We start from the raw sequence: 21,214 nt of genomic DNA on the forward strand, positions 1-21,214 counted from the left end.
CAACACCCGCACCAGGCTGTCCCCTATGATCAAGTGGACCGCACCTTCTGGCACGCGGGGTGGCGCAAGATACTCCACCCAGGCTGCATCATGAAAGCAGTCCCTCCTGGCTTTCTGTTCCGCACTCCAATCCAGCCGATTGTGCCTGTGGTACCTCTTCTCTGTATTTTTCTTATAACTCGAGATCACGACGCTCCTGACCGGCTGTTCCCTTCAAGTCGGGGGAAGCTCCGGTCTTGCCGAACTTTCACGACTTTTCTGCCGTAATTTCTCGCCCAGCTCTTTCAGACGCGATGAGCCGCCGCTCACCTGACTGTCACTCGAGGTCGAGGTTGGGGTATATCCCGGCAGCACCACATCCATCAGCGGGCGTACGGGTTGCGTCTCTAGGCTACGCAAGGAAGACGTTGCGTCATTCGGTATCCAGACTTCCAACCCTTCACTCGTGTGTTCCCGGGCCTCACGGTCAAGGTTGAACCGTGCTCTTGCTCTGGGGACTTCATCCACCTCCATGCGTGACTCTGGTCTCGAGCTGGTAACCACTCGCTCCTTCGGCCTGGCTCCCTTCTGTGCGTCAAGTTCGCGTTGTCGTTGTCTATTCTCTCCAACTCCGACTTCAGTTGTTCACAATTCGCGGCATTCTCCCGCACCCTTAGCTCCTGCTGATGTTCAGCCTTTAGCATCTCAAGCAACCTCAGAGTCTGATCTCGCTCGTTGACCGCCTGGTCCCTTTCCAGCTGAACCTTCTCCCGATCCAGCTTTGCCTGATCCCGATCGAGGTTCGCCTTATTCCTTTCCTTCTGCGTCTTCTCGAGCTCTTTCTTTAGAACACCAAGATCCGGATACGCCTCGGTCGTCTGTTGTGCTCGCGTCATCGATAGCACCTTACTCGAGCTCTGGCCTGTAGATCTTGTGGTTGGCCTAGTTGGTAGTGGGAATTCCCCTGCGCCATATTCGGTTTTGTTACTCAGGCCAGGATTCCTTGCCAAGTCAAAGCCCCTTACTCCTCCATCCACATTCCAAGACAACCATCTGGTCTGTTCTTGGTTTGATATACCCTCGGTGGTGTAGCCGATCATCAAGACAGCCTCAGTCGCAGACTCGCTGCATTCAACCTGGTCTTCCAACTGGAGGATGGCATTCAGCATTACCGCCATTCTCTCGTCTATCTGGGTATAGTCCAGGTACCTCAGGCGTCTGTACAGCTCATCAAGAGTAGGCTTCTTCAGGGCCGCGGGCATGGATTTCCAGAATCTGTCTGCCATTCTTTGTGACTTCGGGATGTATACAGGTATATGTTAACCAGCTCAAGAATTACCTTACCGACTCAAGTATTACCCAACTCAAGAATTCTCTAGAAATGTTCCCTTGCAAACACTTGCTGTAGGTGTCCCTTATCGCGAGTTCAATCAAGATTTCTCTTTCTGTCTCTCGCTTGAGTGTAGTTGGATTTTCAACTTTGTTTTTCAAACTTGATCTGAAAACAGAAACCACATTAAGACCTAACATGTCATGCTCCTAACCTAGAAACCCCCCCCCCTTTTACCAGTATGGTTAAAATCTTATCATTTTCATTCTATTTAAAACGATTCAATTGGAATTTCCTTAAAAGCATGCAGATTCATTTTATGTTTTAGCACCGTTAATTCTTTTTAAAATTTAATTGTCATGCCAATCACGTCTTAAGGTCCCTTTACCTGTGCCGCACCCCAGTACCTAACTCAAGACTCCTCCCTCACACCCAACTCGAGACCCCCGTGTCCCCAACTCAGGCGATGCTCAAGTAGTATTTTTTGTGCAGATACACCATTATCTCAGTTTCTGCAAAGACTACATGTAGGATAGCGTACAATTCCCTCGAGCTCAGTTTGCCCCTGTTTGGGTCATACACCGGCATTGAGACCTCAGTTATTCTTCTTTCAGTCATGAAGTCTCATAGTCTTGTTAGTGCCAACATCACGTGTTCGGGATCAATTGTGTTCCTGTCATTCACCCTCGTCACTAGGAAGCACAGATATTTGCCAGGGACTTGTGCTACTGATGGTGGAAGCGCTGCCATCCCTCCTAGTCCTGGTCTCTGTCTGAACAGAAACTCCACGTTCTGGTACTCTCTTCTGAAGTCAGCTTCCAATCTTGATTTGAAACTCATGTCCGCCGTGATGCAGATCGCGCTAGTCCTGTATGACAGGATGAAGTCACTATCCGTTATCATGATGTTCTCCGAGTACTCATTGGGTATTTCAAATTTCGTTTTGAAATTCCGACCTATGGTAGGCTCCGGCTTTTCTTCTTCCAGTTCCAATTCGCTTGTTTCTCTCACTTCCTTGAGCTTCTTTATCATCAAATTTTCGGTGTGGGTAAGTCCTACCCCCACTCCCCGGACAAAAATATTTATCGACGTCCCCGTCGATGTTGTCGGGTCTGAATTGTCCTGAGGAATGTCCAGTGTCCTGTCTGTTGCCGTCCACCGAAAAGAGGGTCCTCTGTCTTCATGTAATTTGCCGCTGATACATCGACTTGTTGAATGCTTTGTCCTTCGTGGCTCTCGTCTTTGACATCGCGCATCCACTCTAGTATCCTCAAGTTCGTGTTCTCCCTCCTCTCTATCTCACTCTGCTCGAGATCCGTCTCTAATTCCGGCGTCGAGTGGTCTTCCTGCGGATAGTGTCCAACATCGTCAATGACCTGCCATTCCTCTCCGGCTTCCAGTTCGCCTGCGCTCAGTAGTTCCTCGCCCAATCTGTCTGGCTGTATCTTATCGATCAAGAAGTCATCCCCGTACCTGTTTTACCTCATGCCGGTGCGTTTACGATTGCCAGTCCTGGTTTCCGGTGGTGTCGGTCGATCCGGCTCCATCCACTTCGGCACCTCATCTTGCTCCGGGTCGTTCCAGTCTTCTTCTACAAATGATCCTGCATCAGACTCCCCTCCTATCTTTTCGTTGTCATCCAAACTCAAGTTCTCATTACCATCATTTTTCTCTCTGGTGCCTTTTTCATTCACTTCACACGCTGGCTCTACCACCAGGTACTCAAGACCCTCCATGTCCTTCGGTATGCACCAATCCTCTGGGGACGGGACGTGAGGCTTCAGATTTTCATAAGGTGCCGCTCGCCCAGTACTCAAGCGATAGAACCGTCCTTGTTGATGAACCTCCGTTATCATGAATGGTCCCCTCCACTTCTTGAGTAGTTTCTTTGTTCCCTTGGGCGGTATGACATTTTGGAAGACCCACACGTATTGGCCCACTTCATATGGCTTTGCTCGTAATATTTTTTTGTCATATTTCCTGCGTTGCCTCATTTGCGCTTGCGCCGTGTTCCTCCTGCATAGCTCGTTCAACTCCTGTTGTCTTTTGATCGCTTCTTTCACGTATGCCTGAGGCGACGTCCTTTTCCCTTCGTATTCCGGGTAAAAGAATGTCAGAGGCATTGCTCTCTCCCTGCCCGTCAACATCATGAAAGGACTGATGCCCGTCGTTGAGTGCTGTGTACTGTTGTAGGCTCCTACTACCTGTGGCAGGTATTTGTCCCAGTCCGTCATGTATCTTGAGCAGTACACCCTTAACATGTTGACCAGTGTCCTGTTCTGTCTCTCTACCAACCCATTGGTCTGTGGATGATAGGTCGTCGAGTGTGCTTGAGCAATGTGCGATCTCTTCATCAATTCTTTTGTCAAGTCCCCCACGAAAGCTTTGCCGTTGTCCGACTGGAAAGTCGTTGGACAACCATACCGCGATATCCAATGCGTTATCAAATGATCACATGTCTCTTCGGCCGAGGCTGTCTGGCACGGAACCGCTTCCGCCAACTTTGTGAAGTGATCTATTATAACCAGTATCTGGTTATATCCCGACTCTGTCATGCAGATTTTTTGATGGTCTATCTGCACCACTTCATTGAACTCTGAGCTCTCAACGGACTTGAGGGGAAACTTCATCTTCCTTGGGTCTTTTACCTGGAGACATGCCAGGCAGGCATTCACCCATCTCTCGCAAGCTTTTCTCATTCCTGGCCAATCAAACCTGTGAAGTATCCTTTGTTGTACTTTGTCTATCCCCTGGTGGCCCATCTGGTCGTGTGATCTGAAAAGCACCTCCGTCTGGTACAATTGTGGTAGTATGATGAGGTTGTGTTTGTGTAATATCTTTTCCTCAACTCTCCTCTTGCACGCTACCACCCCATCAGCTGTGTGATAAAGTAAGTCTTTCTTTTCTTTGTAGAACTGGCTCAAGATCTTGTAGCTGTCTTCCTCAAGTTCCCCCTTCTCCTTGACCCCCGACTGGATCCATTTGGAGAGGTTATTTGTCATTTTGTCATTCTTCTGGGCTCTTATTAGGTCTGACAGCCTATATCTCGCCTTGACATGCTCCTTTAGCGCCATGATCTGTCCATTCATCTCACCAGGGTTGTGGATGTCATCACTCAGTTTCACGCATATCATCCTTTTCACGATTTTCATATCATCTTCTGGCACCAGATTCGTTCTGATGTTTGAGTTGCATGATAGTTCCCTGAATGGTTTCCTTGCAACCGCAATTTTCTCAAGTTCCTCACCACCTCGCATCTCCTGTATGTCCATGTTGTATGTTCCTGAAGATGGATCCGTCTGTAACTCCCTGTCGTGGTGCCTTGTCTTCTCTTCCGCCAATATCATGCACAGACTGTCTTGGTTTTCGCTGCTCCCATCCGAGTCTTCGTCCCATCCTTCACGCTCCCCGGACAATTTTCCTTCTCCGGTTCCTTCTTCCGTGAACCTGGAACACTCCCCGGACTCTTGACCTAGTTCCAGGTGTTTAGTATCTTCTTTGAACGTCACTTTCTTTCTCCTAACCTTGGTCTGCTCCAGAAGGTCTTCGGGGATTTTGTCAACTAGTGACCGCACGACATCTTTGCTGTCAGTGACGCTTCCTCTTGATGAGTTAGTATCGTTCACTGTCTCTTTTCTCCGAAGTATAGTGACTTCCGGTTCCTCTTTACCCTTCTCTTGGATCACGGGCTTATCATCTGATAGTTTCTCGAGCAACCTCATTAAGTCATCATCTATCTGTGCAGTTCCTGCTTCCACCTGGTTAAGATCATAGCCTTTTGCCTTGAGCGTCTCCTTCACGATCTTCGACTTGAGTATAATCTCAATCGGAATTCTCTTGCTCTTCTTCAAGATGGTCTTCTCTGGAAGCTCTTTAGGCAATTCAGGATGATCTTCTATCGGTTTGCCTGACTTGTCCAGCCATCTCGTGAGTGGAAGACTGTCGTACGTTTCCTTGTCCATGAAGGAGAAGCCATCTTTGATTTCAGGTCTGTCTGCCTCTCTTTGCTCTTGTCTCTCATAGAACTCCGTCTTCTTACTCAGGTTGTCGGCATTCTGATGTTTATCTCGCGTTCTATGCTCAATTATCATGTTGTATCCGTCCAGGCGAACTATCCACCTCCCAATGTAACTTTGGTCCATTGAGTACGTTTTCAGCCAGCTCAGTGCTCGATTGTCGACTCGCAACTTGAATGGCTCACTGCCCAGGTATGCCATGTATTTCTCGACAAAGGTAACCACCGCGAACATCTCTGCTTTTGGTGCTCCGTACTTCATTTCCGTGTCACTCAGGACTTTGCTCCCGTACGCTATTGGTCTCAAGACTGTCTTCCCATTCCATTCTTGTTCTTGGTGGAGAATCCCAGAAATCGCGACTACCGACGCATCCGTGTCCAGCACGTACATCCCTTTCTCAGTCGGCATACCCAGTACTGGTGCCTCACATAGCTCTTTCTTTATTCTCTGGAATGATTCTTCTGCTGCGTTATTCCACGTGAACTTCTTGCCCTTGTGTCTCATTAATTGTTGCATCGGGTATACCTTGTCTGCATAGCCTTTGATGAACTCTCTATAATAGTTAGCGAAACCCAGGAAGCTCATCAACTGGTGCTCCGTCTTCGGTGATTTCCAGGTCAGGACTGCTTCCACGGCGTCCGTATCAGGTCTGATGCCGTGTTTGTCTACCATCCTGCCCAAGTATTTTATTGAGTCCTTGAGTATCTCGCACTTTGATGGTTTACACTTTAGCCCCGACCTCTTCATGCATGCAAACACTTCGTCAAGTCTCTCAATGTGGTCTTCCAGTGTTGGCGTCGCTATTACCACGTCATCTACGTAGCACATTACCAGGTTGCCATACTTCTTCGTTACGCCTATCAGCGCGTGTGCCATCAATCGCTGAAACGTGGCTGTGGCATTGCAAAGTCCAAACGGCATCCGTTTCCATTGAAACAGACCCAACTCGCAGGCAAACCCTGTCTTGTCCCTGTCCTGTTTTCTTAGTAGTACTTGCCAAAAGGCCGAGCCTAAATCAAGAGTCGTAAAAAATTTTGCATCACCTAACTTCGAGAGGCTCTCATCGATCCTAGGTATGGGATAGGCATCCTTCACCGTGACGGAGTTCAGGTATCGAAAATCACAACAAAGACTCAACTGGTCGCCTTTCTTTTTGGCCATCACTACTCCACACGCCCACGGTGACTTGGATGGTTCTATCATGTCATACTCTAGTAACGTCTCGATTTCTTTTCTACACGCGTCCGATTTGTGTGGGGTCATGCGCCTCGCCCCCTCCCTGTGTGGTACCGCGTTTTCCTCAAGTTCTATTTCGTGCTCAACGAAATTACAACACCCGATATCCGCATTATGCCTCGAAAAAACTTCCTCGTTCCGCTCTAGTACGTCCTTGATGGCTTCGAGCTGTTCATCTTTCAGTTTGCCCCTCAAATGTTCAATCTCCGGCAGAACCGGTTTTTCATTTTGCATTTCATCTAGTGTGGGTCGCTCTGGAAAGTTCGAACAGCTCGACAGCCCATCATCCGTTTCTGACTTAAGTGATTTAATAAGACTTGAAGTATCTTTTATTTTCTGCAATCGTCTCAAGATACAAATTTTGTCCCTATGATTGGGACAATCAACAACTTCAAATTGTTTTGAGTTCTCGATCGTTTCATATCGAGTTTTAACCGGTAAAGCATATCCCAGTTTCCTCCCTCTCTGTATCGTGATCGGTATATCAAGGGTATTCAACAAGACACTGACGCAGAGGCCGCTCTTCGTTATCGAGAAGGATCTTCCTAAAACAGCAGCACTTTGACTATTAGGGTTCGGAACTACACACACTTGCTTGTTGTCACTTACTTCATTGTAATTTTTCATCCTCAAGCCTACGATTGCCGCTTCATTCGCTTTTAGCCTCACCCTCCTACTCAAGAATACCGGTGCTTTGTTTTCATTTGCCATTATTAAATTTACCGGTTTGATTGCGTACCTCCTATCCGGGTTCCGTATCCTGAACATTGCGTTATTTAGATCAATCGTTACGTCGAAATTCCTGATGAAGTCTCTGCCCAAAATGAATTGGTCAGATTCATCTAGGTTTTCTACCACGATAAAGCTCATCCACAGGTTACGTTCCCCCAAGTTGAGGGCTATTATCGGCGTCCTGCCCAGCACCCGAAGGGCCCCTTTGTTTGCTGCTGACAGCCGTATTCTCGAGTCTATCAAATCACCTTTGTCAAAGCCCATCCGCTCCCAAGTTTCGATTGGTATGACGCTCAAGACTGCTCCCGTATCAAGTAGCCCACGTAGTTGAGTCTTTCTGCCACTTATGTCTAGCACGTGCCCTGTCACATCTGCCTCTGTCCCGATGTGCATCGCATCTTCTTCAAGCATAGCGCAGTGTCCAATCGATCTCACTTTCAACTCTTCTTTTCCTACGTAGATTTGCCCAATTAGGTCTTCGTCACATGTTATCATTGTCTTGGTATAGATGTTTATTCCATCTATATTTAGCATCACCTCGTGTGGACCATAAGCTTCAGTATACCTGTTGTCAACACGGACCGACTTGCTGCCCCCTCTCGTGAGTAGTGCTCTCAGCGCTCTAGAAGTCGTTTGTGGGCTTATACAACTCAAGTAATCTGCGTACACGTCAATGTGCATTATTGTCTGGTCGCTCGGTTCGCTCAAGTTTCTGGTTACCTCGTGGCCGCCCACTGTGATTATCGACATTTTTCTAGCCCCGATTTTCGATATGCCGAATGGCTTTCCCGTCACCATTTTTACAGTGTTACAATTCCCGGTCTTTGTTGAGCCCGGTACAGCCTCTGGTGTCGGGTTCGATCCGGTTAATGCTTCGTTAAAATTCTGTCTTTCGATCTCCAGCTTTAATCGTTGCTCTATTTCTTTCGCAGCCAGATCCTGTTTCACTTTGGCAATTGCCTCCGTCGCGGCTTTCTCATAATTTATCTGTAGAGAATTCCCGGCCGCGGATTCTATCGCGCCATTAACATGTGTTACAGCTTTCACTGTCTTCGTTGGCAATTCCGTGCTTGGTGCTCCTAAGTTCCTCGATTCAAACTCGTTTTGCCTGTTCTGCTGATTCTGCACCGCCGCTAATGCTAACTTATGTTTGGGGTGACTCTGGTCCTTGACCGCTTCCCAGAACAAGGGACAATCCATTCTGAAGTGCCCCTCCTGTTTACAGAAGAAGCATCTAGCGCCTATCTTGATGATTAAGCCATTATAGTACTCGTGTTCCTCCATCTGGCTCATGTCCTCCTCATCCGGTGCGTATCCTAGGCTCTTCATGCCTTGTTTGTATGTTGTGCAGTCAGCCACGTGGTGGTCCGCTGACCCGCAGTTCGCGCATGATCTGCGCTTGTCCATATCATCTCTCGGTTTGTACCATGATGACCTCTGGGGTTGGCCTCCCCCCTGTGTGTTCCTGTTTTCTGAATATGAGTATTTCTTGGGCTTCATCAGCATGTATTCCCTTGATTTCTGTCTCATTTCTTTTGGGGTTGGTGCGCTGTCTTTCGACAATGTGTAGTATGTTGCTAACATTGTCCTTAAGTCGTCACTTTTTACCCCATCAAAGAACTTCGAGGCAATGCTAAAGTTTCTTCTGTTTGTCGACCCCTCTGGGTCACTCCTTCTTCTCAAGCTCTCGAGATCATCTAGGAACCAATCTATTGACTCGTCGTCCCTCTGCCTTCTCTTTTCAAATCGCATCATCGCTTGGTGACCCTTCATGCCTGACCCGAATCGATTCAGCAATATCTCGAAGATCTTGTCCGCGGTGTCGCGTTCTTCTTCTTTCTTTGCGACCACGCATTTTAATGCCGTGCCTTCTAAGTTGCTGAGTATGGCTGTGCATGCTTGTCTTTCATCATTTAAGTTATCTTGCTCTAGGTGTAATCTCATCACTTCCACCCAAGTGTCGATGCATCCATCGGAGTCGTCTTTGAATTCCTTTGGCTTCTTGAAAGTTTTTCTTGATTTTCTGTCCCTCCTATCGCTCGAGTCAGTGTTCCTCGTGGCGAAGGCCTCTAGAGTCCTGTTCATCATCTCCCAAGTGCTTGCCCATGTCATAGCATCCGGACCTGCGTTGCTGTTAGCTGTTGAGTCCCCCGGGCAAGTCGTTGTACTTGACGTTCCATTCTTCATGATTGTTTTAGCAGCTGTTGGTGCTATGCTCACCGTATCCCGGGTTAAGGGCGACGGTGTCGATTGCCGTTTGCCCCTTTGTGGTTCCACAAAGTCAACTCTGGTGCCTTGCGTGCGATCCGCTGCCGGTCTTTCTTGTGAGGTAGAATTTCTCAAGATTGCATCCAATTTCGTCTGTTTTGCACATGAACTTTCGGCCTGATTCTTGCTCATTGTGTCCATTCTCTTTTCCAGGCTACCTAATTGGCTTTTGACATCATCATATCGGTTTTTCAACTGTTGCATATCTTTTTTGATGTTCTTATCTCGTTCTTCATTGGTGGTTTCTACCTTATCTGACATCTCCTTGAGTCTCTTATCTGTTGCCATAGCCAGGTTAAAATAACTATCCAGATACTCGTGTTTGTTGTATCTTAATTCTTTTCTTATCATTTCTCTGTCCTCTTCGCTGTGCTTCAGTTTTTTGTCGATCTGATTCAGTTTTGCCATCAAGTCACCTAGCTCAATAGTAGCTCCTTCATGGTCAGCCGTCGGTCTGTCCTCGGCCGTAGCTTCTGCTTTATTTTGTTCCTCTCTTGGATTGGCTTCTGTCGTCTTCGTGCTCACTGTCCCAAATTTTCGTGCTCTTTCAGCTTTTGGTTCTTCAGTCATGTTTTCTTTCGTTTTTATTCCGACCATCATCGCCAACCTTTCTGTAAAAGATGTCTTTTTTACTTGAGAGTCTTCTTTCACCGTTTCTTCGGTGTTGCCTATTGCATCTTCCACATTGTCTATTGGTGAGAACTCTATGGGTTTCGGGTTTGGTTCTTCTGCATTGGTCATTGGAGTTGACTTCGTCGTCTTTTTCTCCAGTTCATCTACGCTCTGGTCTGGTGTCTCTAGGTCGATTTCGATTGTAGGCTCCACATGTTTTTCCCTCGCATCTTCTCGCATCTTGCTCTCGGTGCCACTCCTCGTGCTGACCATGCTAACTGAAAAGTTATTTTTTGTTTTGCTTGGGCCCCTTGATGTCGTTCCACGCAGCGACGAGTTATATTTCGTGTTTGATCCACTTGACCTTTTTTCAAGCACCGGTACCCTACTCCGTCTCATTATTTCTATTTACAATTGCTCTTATTTACAATATTATTATATACACAATTCTATTCTAAGAATAAAAAAATTTTGTGGAAACAAATTCTTAAAAGAAAATATACAACGTGATAAAAACCTTGTTCCAGTTCTCTAAAATCTTCGAGTAACTTTCTTTATTTGTGGTCCCAACCGTACCGGGTTCCATTTAGTCTTGTTCTGTTTTAATTCTGTCTTAAAACAACTTCTTGTAATTTTACTTCAATTTTTATACTGTCCTAAGACTTCCAGTTACCGTCCCTACTCTTCTTTGTACCGTCCCAGGCTTTTTTCTACTGTCCCAAGACTGTTCGGTAATGTCCCAGTACTTCGTCAGTGTCCCAAGACCCTTGTCCTGAGAGTACTATCCCAAGGCTACTGTCTCAAGGCTAGTGTCCCAAGACCAGTTTCCCAAGACTGCCGCCCAAGGCTAGTGTCCCAAGACCAGTGTCCCAAGACTACTGTCCCAAGGCTAGTGTCCCAAGACTACTGTCCCAAGGCTAGTGTCCCAAGGCTAGTGTCCCAAGACTAATGTCCCAAGGCTAGTGTCCCAAGACTACTGTCCCAAGGCTAGTGTCCCAAGGCTAGTGTCCCAAGACTACTGTCCCAAGGCTAGTGTCCCAAGACTACTGTCCCAAGACTACTATCCCAAGGCTAGTGTCCCAAGACTACTGTCCCAAGACCACTGTCCCAAGACCCTTGTCCCAAGACCCTGTCCCAAGACCCTTGTCCCAAGACCACTGTCCCACGACCACTGTCCCAAGACCACTGTCCCAAGACCACTGTCCCAAGACTGTATCAAGACTGTTCTGGTCCAACACTGTCCCAGGACTTCTTTGGCACTGTCCCAAGACTGTTGACAAGTGTCTGAGCGGTGGGACCTCTTTCTTCTTCGTTATGGGGACTTCTTGATTCACTGTACCTTGTACCACCACTCAAGCTCTAGTAAAATTTTCCCAAAAACCCTCTCTTAAAAGCCAAATGCTGCACCCCTTTTCCTTATTTCTTTTTAATCACCTCTCGTTCAATGTTCCAAGCAACTTGAGACCAAAACCTGTGCGCAGGTATCTTGTGATCACCTGTTCGTAAAAAAAACTAAACACAAATCCTCACCAAAATGCAACAAAAATCCAAGCTAGAAAAAGTAATAAAAACGGAAAGATGAGCCCACCTAAAATTCAAAGGTGACAAACGTCTACCTTCTTTCGAAAAAATGTCTGGTACCTAATTGCCACGCGTTTCCTTCCCCCCTGCTAGCGATCTTATGGGGTATCACAAAAACTGTCTATGTCCGTTCCCCCCTACCGATCCGACCAGGGTACCTACCTTAGACTAATTCCAATTTTGGATATCCGCTTCCTATGACCAACGCGTGTAAATGACTAATGTAGCTAAATCAACGATGTCGACTAATTAGTTACTCTAATTTCCCCCCTTTTTACAATCTAACTTAACGCTCACTTCTAACTTAACCAGCCCCCCTTCTAACCTCCCCCCTTTTTAGCCCCCCTTCTTAAGCCTAAAATTACCTTAAGCGCCGGGTGCTAAACCTCTCAAGAGAAAACCGTAGACCTGTCTCCAGGCCTGCTCAAGTAAAAACGTTTCTCAAAACCGGGGGATATCGCTTATCCAATTTTACACTTATTTCCTATAATGTAATGTGAATTTTAACGACACCCGTTCTGCCCAACTTGAGAGACTCGAGAACTGCCAAATCCTTCTTGGCTACTTTCCCACTCGACTGGTCACCTCTTCCAGTCCAGTCTCCTATTGGTTCAGCTCAAGTGCTCCTGAACCACTTTTCCACTCGGCTGGTCACCTCTTCCAGTCAAGTCTCCTATTGGTTCAGCTCAAGTGCTCCTGAACCACTTTCCCACTCGGCTGGTCACCTCTTCCAGTCAAGTCTCCTATTGGTTCAGCTAAGTTCCAAGCTATCTGAAAACCCTTGACAACGCCCCACACTCGGGCTCTTTATTAAGGTTACTGGATTAAATTACTAGGTTGATCGAAACGATCGAACTTGTAAAACAGTATGGGTATACTATTTAATTAATATAAAGGTTTGATCCAACTAATCTGGTGTCAAAGTCACTGTCTTTTTTCGTTTTATGGTTTTTGTTCCTTTTTCTATTCTTTTTTGGTTTTTGTTTTGCTTTTTGTCTTTTTGCTCGTGTTTTTGTCCCCCTAGTTGCCCCCCTTTACTCGGTTAGCTAAGCCTCGTTCGGAGAGCGTACCAGAAAGTTTTCTCGAGTTTTCTTAAAAAGCTATCACGGTACAACCGGAAGGTTTGCACGTTCCTGTCGAACCGCACCGCCGGTACTCTAGAATGGGCATTCAGCCCGAAGCTGTCTCAAGTGGGTTCGACTCCGTAGTCTTGATGTCGTAAACACCCTGGAGCGCCATAAAAACACTATGTAACATTCTTCTACTGCAGTCACACATGAGGCTTAAGAAAAATAGGCCCAATAACTATTGGCTCAAGAGTCAGTGACACTATCTCTTGTGTTTTTCTACCTCAAATCAGTCGGAGCCAATTCGGTTCGTTTGTGACATGAGACTACGACCCGTTACAGCTTAAAGGCTACTACTAAAATATCCCCCCACTCTAGAATTAAGAACGTCCTCATACTTAGGTCTCTAGATACCCAAAATACATGAACGCCGTTAAAAACCGGGTTGGAACAATCCGTTACGTTACTTTTTATTAGACAGTGGAACTTTGATCCATTTCAGATGGATCAACCTAAAACTCGCCTTACCTCAACATAACAATTATAAAACACACTCTAGAAATTTAAATTAGTACTCACATTGTAGCACGCTCAAGAACTGGGAGTAATCAAGTCGGTAATCAACTCGAGAATTAAATAATGTAACTAAAATGAGTTTAATGTTCGTCAGTTTTAACAACAAGAACAAGTTTGTACTCTAGACTATAGTTTCTCGTGAACCATTGGGACACTCAAGCTGTCCACCTTTCCACCGAAGGTTCACTCTAGTCCAGTTTAGAATAATACTCCAGTCAAGTCACAATGATCCAGTTCGTGGAAATACGCTTCTTTCTGTTTCGAATGGGACAGCTCTACTCTAGATTATTGCTGTGACGGAAATTGCGAATAGCAATTTCCTACTGATTTATCTTGCAATTTTCCCGCGATTGTCACTCGATTGTTCTGACTTCTCTTTTTTGACTTTCAGTTATCGCGAGAAAATCGTGCATGACAGGCTCCATTCAAATTTTTGAAAAATTAAATTTCACCCCAAAATTAAGTGTTTTTTGCTTCTCTCAAGGTCAAACTTCCAAATATGACCGACTGGCACATATCTTGAGAGATGTGGTTTCGTCGAATCTTGATAACGTCTGACGGTGCTGGGACAACAACTCTTTGAACAAGCAAATGATAGAATCCTTCTTGGTTTTCGTGAGATATTTATTTATTTGATCGTCTGGGGCAGGGATATCGATTCGAATCTGAGTATTCGACCCAAATACCGAGTATTCGGCACTTCGAAGCCGAATCCGAATATTAAAATTTTGAAATCCGAATATCGAATCCGAATATTTTTTTTTTGCCGAATACCGAATAATCCAGGGTCCACTGCTAAAAAACCCGAATATTCCGAATATTGGTTTACTGTTTTGTTTCACAATATTTTTCTGTTTTTTTTAAGATGGCTAATGTAGAAGAGTCTGATGTCGCTGCCGAGTGCGAGTATAGAAAAGAAAAAGGAGTGGCAAAATGGCATGAAAAGTTTCTTGTGGAATATCGAGGTGGTAGAAAAACGGAAGGAAGAAAGTGCATTAAATGCAATGTTTTGATTAAGAGTATTGGGGCGTCAACGACTTCGATGACTAAACACACGCAAGTGTGTGATAGCAAAACGGTCCAAACTGTCATTGCATCGGACCAAACTGTAATTCCTTTCAAGCGGGCTAGAGTTCAAGACGGCTTGAATGAAGTTGCTAAACTTGTATATGAAGACAATATACCAGTGTACAAAGTTGTGCGTTCTCCAACGTTGCAATCATTTTTTAAGCAGCTTCACTTTAGTAAAGTCACCTACTGTTCAGTCAACAATGCGCTGGAGGTAAATTACCAAACAGCAGTACAGAAAATTAAAGATTTGATAGTAACACGTGATAAGCGACAAATGCTCTCCTTGAGTTTTGACAAATGGACATCAGCGGACAACAAAAAGTTCACTGGAGTATATTTGTATGTTGGCGGAGAAAGCGTTTGCTTGGGTTTGATTTTTTATACTGGTTTCTGTGGGGCCGAAGAAATACTCATCAATCTGAAAAAAAAACGCTAAGTCGTTTTGGTCTACAATTAAGAGACATTTCCTTATTTATTAGCGACTGTGGGTCGGATGTTCAATTAGCTGGCCGCATTGCCAATGTATTTACATTCCCATGATTGGCTCATGTTATTAACCTGATTGTCAAGCAGTTTATATGCAATGTCGGAAACGAGACTGAAAACTTTGACGAAGAGCATCTAAACGCATTAAATAGTGACTGTGATTCAGACAATGATGATGATGAAAATGATAACACTTTTGAAACTATGTTAAGCGGAACTGTTCACCGATTGAGAGAGTTGTGCAGAAAAATTAAGAAATCCCCCACTTTACGAGATAAGCTAGCAAATGTTCAATTGGCTCTTGGGCAAACTATTTTGTCCATAGTGATTGATAATAAGACCCGCTGGAACTCGCTCTATGACTGCATGACAAGGTTTCTTGAGTTGAAACCTATTCTTATTTCTATTTTGCCATCTGAGGATTTAAATGATTTTGACTGGGATAAAGTTGCGTCGATTTGTCGAACACTGAAACCTTTGAAGGAGTGTACATTGGCTCTGCAAAGCAACAAGTCTGATGCTGCGTTAGCTGTGAAAGTTATAAAATTTCTTAATCATTTGGCACATATGGAACCAGCTCTTATTTCTCCAATTTGCACTGTTTTGGGTAAGTGGATTGATAACAATCCTGTTATCACTGCCCTGATTAATAAATCGGGGAGTTTTTTTGAAACTATTCGAAAGTTCGCTGTTGAACCCGAAAGTGCCACACAGGTGGCGTCTAATGATCATCAATATGTGGCTGTGGAAGAAGGTTTGTCTTTTGCAGAGTTCAATAACAATTGCCAATTAGATGAGTTTGACATTTTCGCTTTTCTGGAAAATTTTCGTCCGTCCAGTGTTGATCCAGAGCGCCTATTTTCTTTATGCCGACTCAGTCGCAACTACTTACAAAATTGATTATCACCTGAGAATCATTCACGAAATGTTTTCTTAAATAAGAATAAAAGGTTTTTGAAATCATCGATCGAATCCAACCTCACGCGCTGCTGGGGAGCAGCATCAACTTCGGACATCACAATATGAAAAATCTATTAAATAAGTTTAATAAACCCGTTCTTATGGGGCGCGCAGTCTAGTATATGCATCACTCTTCTTCGTAGACATGAAATTGGGTTTAAAATTGCTGGTTATAAGGATGAAAATATTAAATAGTTTCAGATAAATTGTTGATATACTGGGACAGCCGTGGTGGTCCCCTGCATTTACTTCAAATTATTTACCTCTGCTACCGCTCGTGGACACTAGTGGGTGGACACAGGTTGGTGGATCACATGATTGTAGTTGGAGCAAGCTCACTCAGAAGGACCCTTGACTACCTACCCTACGATCTAAGGGTAAAGTATCGAAGATTCACTTTTGCAAAATCGGGACTAAGCCTCAACCCAAACAACGTGAGTAAACTCAAGAAATTGCAGTGGTTACTTAGAAACGGTTCCCTAAAATCCAGAGAACTCATTCTCTGGCACGACGTGATAAACAATAGTATCACAAAACATCCCAAAAACTTTAATACGAAGTGTTCCCCGGAGCAGTTAACTGAAATCATCACGAATTTTCAGCATCAAATAGCTGCGATCATATACATTCGTCGAGACGGTACCCCTCACATTTTTGAAAAGTTACGGAAGACGAAACCTCTTATCATCGACGCGATAAAACGACTTCTTCCTAAACAAAAACAAAACGACATTGATACAGTTGTTGCCCTCTCTAAACTACACCCCCCTCCGTCTCTTGAGCTGAAGTTGCTCAACAAAGTACTTTCGAAACGTCACAACCTTCGTTCACTAGTACTTCAGCAAAGATCAAAATCCAGAGTACGGCCCACCAAATCAAAGAGAGCAGCAGCAAAGAAAAAACAAGCAGCCCAATCCTCATCGCACTAGTTCTGGTGAGTCTGATTTTCTTGAGACTATTCTCTCCTGAGGTTTTTATACCTTGGAGTATCAGTCCAAGGGAATCAAAAAAACTCAATAAGTCTTCTCTAGTCTGGTTTTCTCCTGAGGTTTTATACCTTGGAGTGTCAGTTCTGAGAAGATTTTTTTGAGCAATATGGGCTCAGAAGAAAGACGCAGAAATGCTAGCGTCTCGCAAGCATCTGAGAAATCTTGTAAAACATGCAAAAAGCCGATCACAAACAAAAGTCAAATCTTTAATTGCATTGCCTGTGGCGATGTTATGCACATGACAAAAACATGCACTGGAATATCTGAAACTGCCATCCTTGGAATTTCGGAGATCAGCCAGAACGTCCTCCTGCTCTGTAACTGTTGTGTTGGAAACAATAGGAAAGAGTCGATGATCAACGATTTGATGCAAACCCGTCCATCCATTGCTGAAACAAAACTAAATGAAATCGCCGAACAATTCTCTACTTTTAAACAAGAGATAGATTCACTTAAGCAAAAGATAGATGAAACAAGCAAAAAACCACAAAACAGAAATGAGCCAAAGCAACCTGCCTTAAACAAACCAGAATCAAGCTATAACGGAATCCGGATAAGAGGACTGCTTGAACTGGGCTCAAAAAGTTCAAGAGATAGACACGAACACGACTTGGAAGAGGTGAACAAACTGTTTGCGTTCTTAACAGTTGAAGCAAAAATCACAGATTTAAAACGTTTAGGAAAATACGAAGAAGGAAAAAGGCCACGCACAATAGTTGTAAATGTTTCAAATGAATGGCAAAAACGACTGATACTAATGTCCTTGGCAAAATTGAAAAACTACGACAAAACTGTCTTTGTGTCAAAAGAGCTCAGCCCAAGTGAATTTCTGATTGAGAACAAACTTCTTATGAAAAGACGAACAATGATAGAAACTGGAGTATCAGCTAAAAACCTAAGGCTAAGGGACCTTGTCCTTTACCAATATGACGAAGAAAGTGGAAATTGGAAAAAAGTCGAAGAAAGCAATTGACTACCTACTGCCAAGTATTTAAAAATGTTATGCCTAAATGTCAGAAGTATTTTAGACATCAACAGAAGAATAGCTCTTTCAAATGCCATTTTACAAACAGACTACGATATACTATGTCTCACAGAGACATGGCTGGTAAAGGAAATACCAGATAAAGCTCTGCATTTGGCTGGTTTTAATATAATTCGCAAAGATAGAAAAAACTCCACTTTAAAAACCAATCACGGAGGCGTACTCATGGCGATAAAAGAAAATGTGCATTACGAAGAAATTGATGCTCAAATAGAAAATGAAGAATGCATAGTGGCCAAACTAACAGGTGAAACTGGGCATCATCAAATACTCTGCTGTGTTTATAATCCCCCGAAAAACAGTAAATACCAATGGAAACAACAAAACTTCATCAGTTTGTTCGAAAACCTAACAAAATTACAAATACAATACAACTGTAACGCAGTGTCGATTACGGGAGATATAAATTTTGAATACACTCATTGGAAAATGATGCACTCAAAGGACAAATATGAAAATGCAGTGTTAAAAAAGCTCATTGAACTTGACTATGAACAATTATTCGACTCCAAAAAAAAGCAGCTTGATGTTTTATTAACAAACAACCCTGGAGTAATACTCAACTGGCACACGGACCATTCAGCAACAAACGCATACAGCATCGACAAAGTTTCTTGCTCAGATCATTATGCTTACTCTGCAACAATTAACATGGAAGCCAGTATCAAAGAAATAAACAAAGATGAAAGTCTGGCGTTTAACAGAGCCGATTGGAAGATAATAAATCAAGAAATAAAAGACAAACCTTTCATACCGTATTGTTACAGTAATGTAAATGAGCTCCTTCGTCAGTGGTATGCATGGTTATGGGACAAAATAAAGAACAATGTACCCAAGGTTACATCACACAGATCAACTCTCCCCCCATGGGTGAAGCCAAGTACGTCTCACATGCTAAAAAGAGTACAAACCTTAAAACGGCGTATCGATCGGCAAAACAAACCTAATTTAAGCATTATCCTAAAACACAAAAAACTGGAAAAAAATCTTCAAATAGCATTGACTGCAGATCAAGCAATTTACGAAGAAACAGTAACAAGCAGTAGACGATTCAGTGACCTGCAAAAATACTTGAACAAAATAAGTAGTTCCAGGAAATATCCCCAAAAAATGTTCTACAAGGAAAAATCCACAAGAGATGACACCCAAAAAGCTACATTTTTTAACGAATTTTTCATCAGTGTATATCAAAAGGAATCAATTCCTAACCCTCTCGCACGAAATACAAACTGTTCTCCTACAGAAGAAATCTGTACACAAATACACATTGAAGAAACCAAAATCCAATACATTCTCAAAAATCTTTTAACAAATAAAGCGTCAGGTTTTGATGGTATAGGTAATATAATCCTAAAAAATCTTTCTGAAACTCTGTCAAAATCGCTCTATCTTCTCTTCCGCACATTCATTAACAAGCGGCTCTTCCCGACCTACTGGAAAACAAGTCAAGTGGCCCCAATTTTTAAAGAAAAGAACAAGGCGTCAGTCGAGTGCTACCGCCCAATTAGCCTCTTATGCTCCGCCTCGAAGGTCTTCGAAAAAATTATCTTTGATAATATATACCCCAAAGTTCAACCTTTCCTGGAAAACGCACAATACGGCTTCCGGCAAAAAAGGTCAGCAGTACTACAAATGGTACAATTTTTGAGCAAAGTATATGAACTCTACGATGACAAAAATGTTCAAACACTCTCAGTCCTTTATCTAGATTTTTCTAAAGCCTTTGATAAAGTTCCTCATAGTATCCTAGTCGCCAAACTACGGAACATAGGTCTAAGCATTCAAATACAAGACATAATACAAGACTATCTAACAGATAGAATGCAGTTTGTGAAAATCAATAAAAGTTCATCAACTCTGAAAGAAGTAACTAGCGGTGTACCACAGGGCTCAATTCTTGGCCCTCTACTTTTTATCATATTCATTAACGACTTTCCCAAATGCATTGAGAATTCAGATTGTTTTGGCTATTGTGACGATATGAAGATCTTGTCTACTGAAGAAATTCATCTGCAAAAAGACACGGCAAATGTTGAAAAATGGTGCAAAGAAAATAAAATGCCGCTGAATGAAGATAAATGTAATTTGTTAAACCTCAAAGGGAAAATGGAAGTTACACTATTTAATACAAATGTTGATACCGCAAAGACCCAAAAAGACTTAGGTATTTTAATGTGTCACAACCTTTCGTGGTCAGTAAATGCTGAAAATCGCATATCAAAAGCAATGGGAGCTTTTTACAAAATCAAACGAAATATCTCGAAAAAAACATCTTTAAAGTCAAAATTAAACTTATACTGCGGATACATCGTACCAATCATAAGCTATGCATCGCAAACATGGTATCCGAACAAAGCAGAATTAAGACAACTAGAAAGAGTACAAAAACGAGCGACATCTTGGATTACAAATAACTTCAAAATGAGTTATACTGAAAGACTGAAATTTTTAAAGCTCCTTCCACTCTCAATGTACTTTGAATTACACGACATATTGTACTTAGTTTCACTACTAAAAAATAAACATGACATTGATTTGAATACAATTATTCATAAAAACGAATCACGAACGAGACAAGCAACACGTGGTGAGATTGCTGTTCATGCAACAAGACTGAAAAAGTCAAATGAAAATTATTATATACGTTCTATTACGCTATACAACTACTTTAGCCAAATTGTGGACTTCGAAAATCAAGATTATGACAGCCTGAAAATATCTATAACAAACACGTTTTGGAAATTCTTCAACAGAAATTTTGCAGAAAACAACTTGTGTATGTGGAGAATTCTTTGCTGGTGTGGAAACTGCAACCCACCGGGAAAAATTATGAACTTATAAACGAGGGTTCAAAACCCATGGAGAAATCCTAAAGCCTACACTACTACTACTACTACTACTACTACTAAATGCATGATCAATGATTGAAAAAGAACGGATATCTGAATTTCATTGTTTTATAAATTATATCTATTCTGATCATAATTGAAACTTGGTTTTACATTGGAAATTGTGTGGTTTCGCTTGCAATTTCTCTACTTCGGATTTAACGCCTGATGTAGTTATAAAATTGTTGTGAACTGTAGTGGAGCTTCATCGACAAAGTGATGAAAATGACGCTTTCTTGATTCATGATCGAAAATGAACGGATATCTGATTTTTTTTTTCAAATGTAAAACTCTATTAAGCTAAGTGAAGCTCTTTTCTGGCGTTATCTGTCTATATCTATCTATCTATCTATCTATCTATCTATCTATCTAACTATC

The sequence above is a fragment of the Symsagittifera roscoffensis genome, chromosome 4 (assembly GCF_963678635.1).
Source record: "Symsagittifera roscoffensis chromosome 4, txSymRosc1.1, whole genome shotgun sequence".
Lineage (NCBI taxonomy): Eukaryota > Metazoa > Xenacoelomorpha > Acoela > Convolutidae > Symsagittifera > Symsagittifera roscoffensis.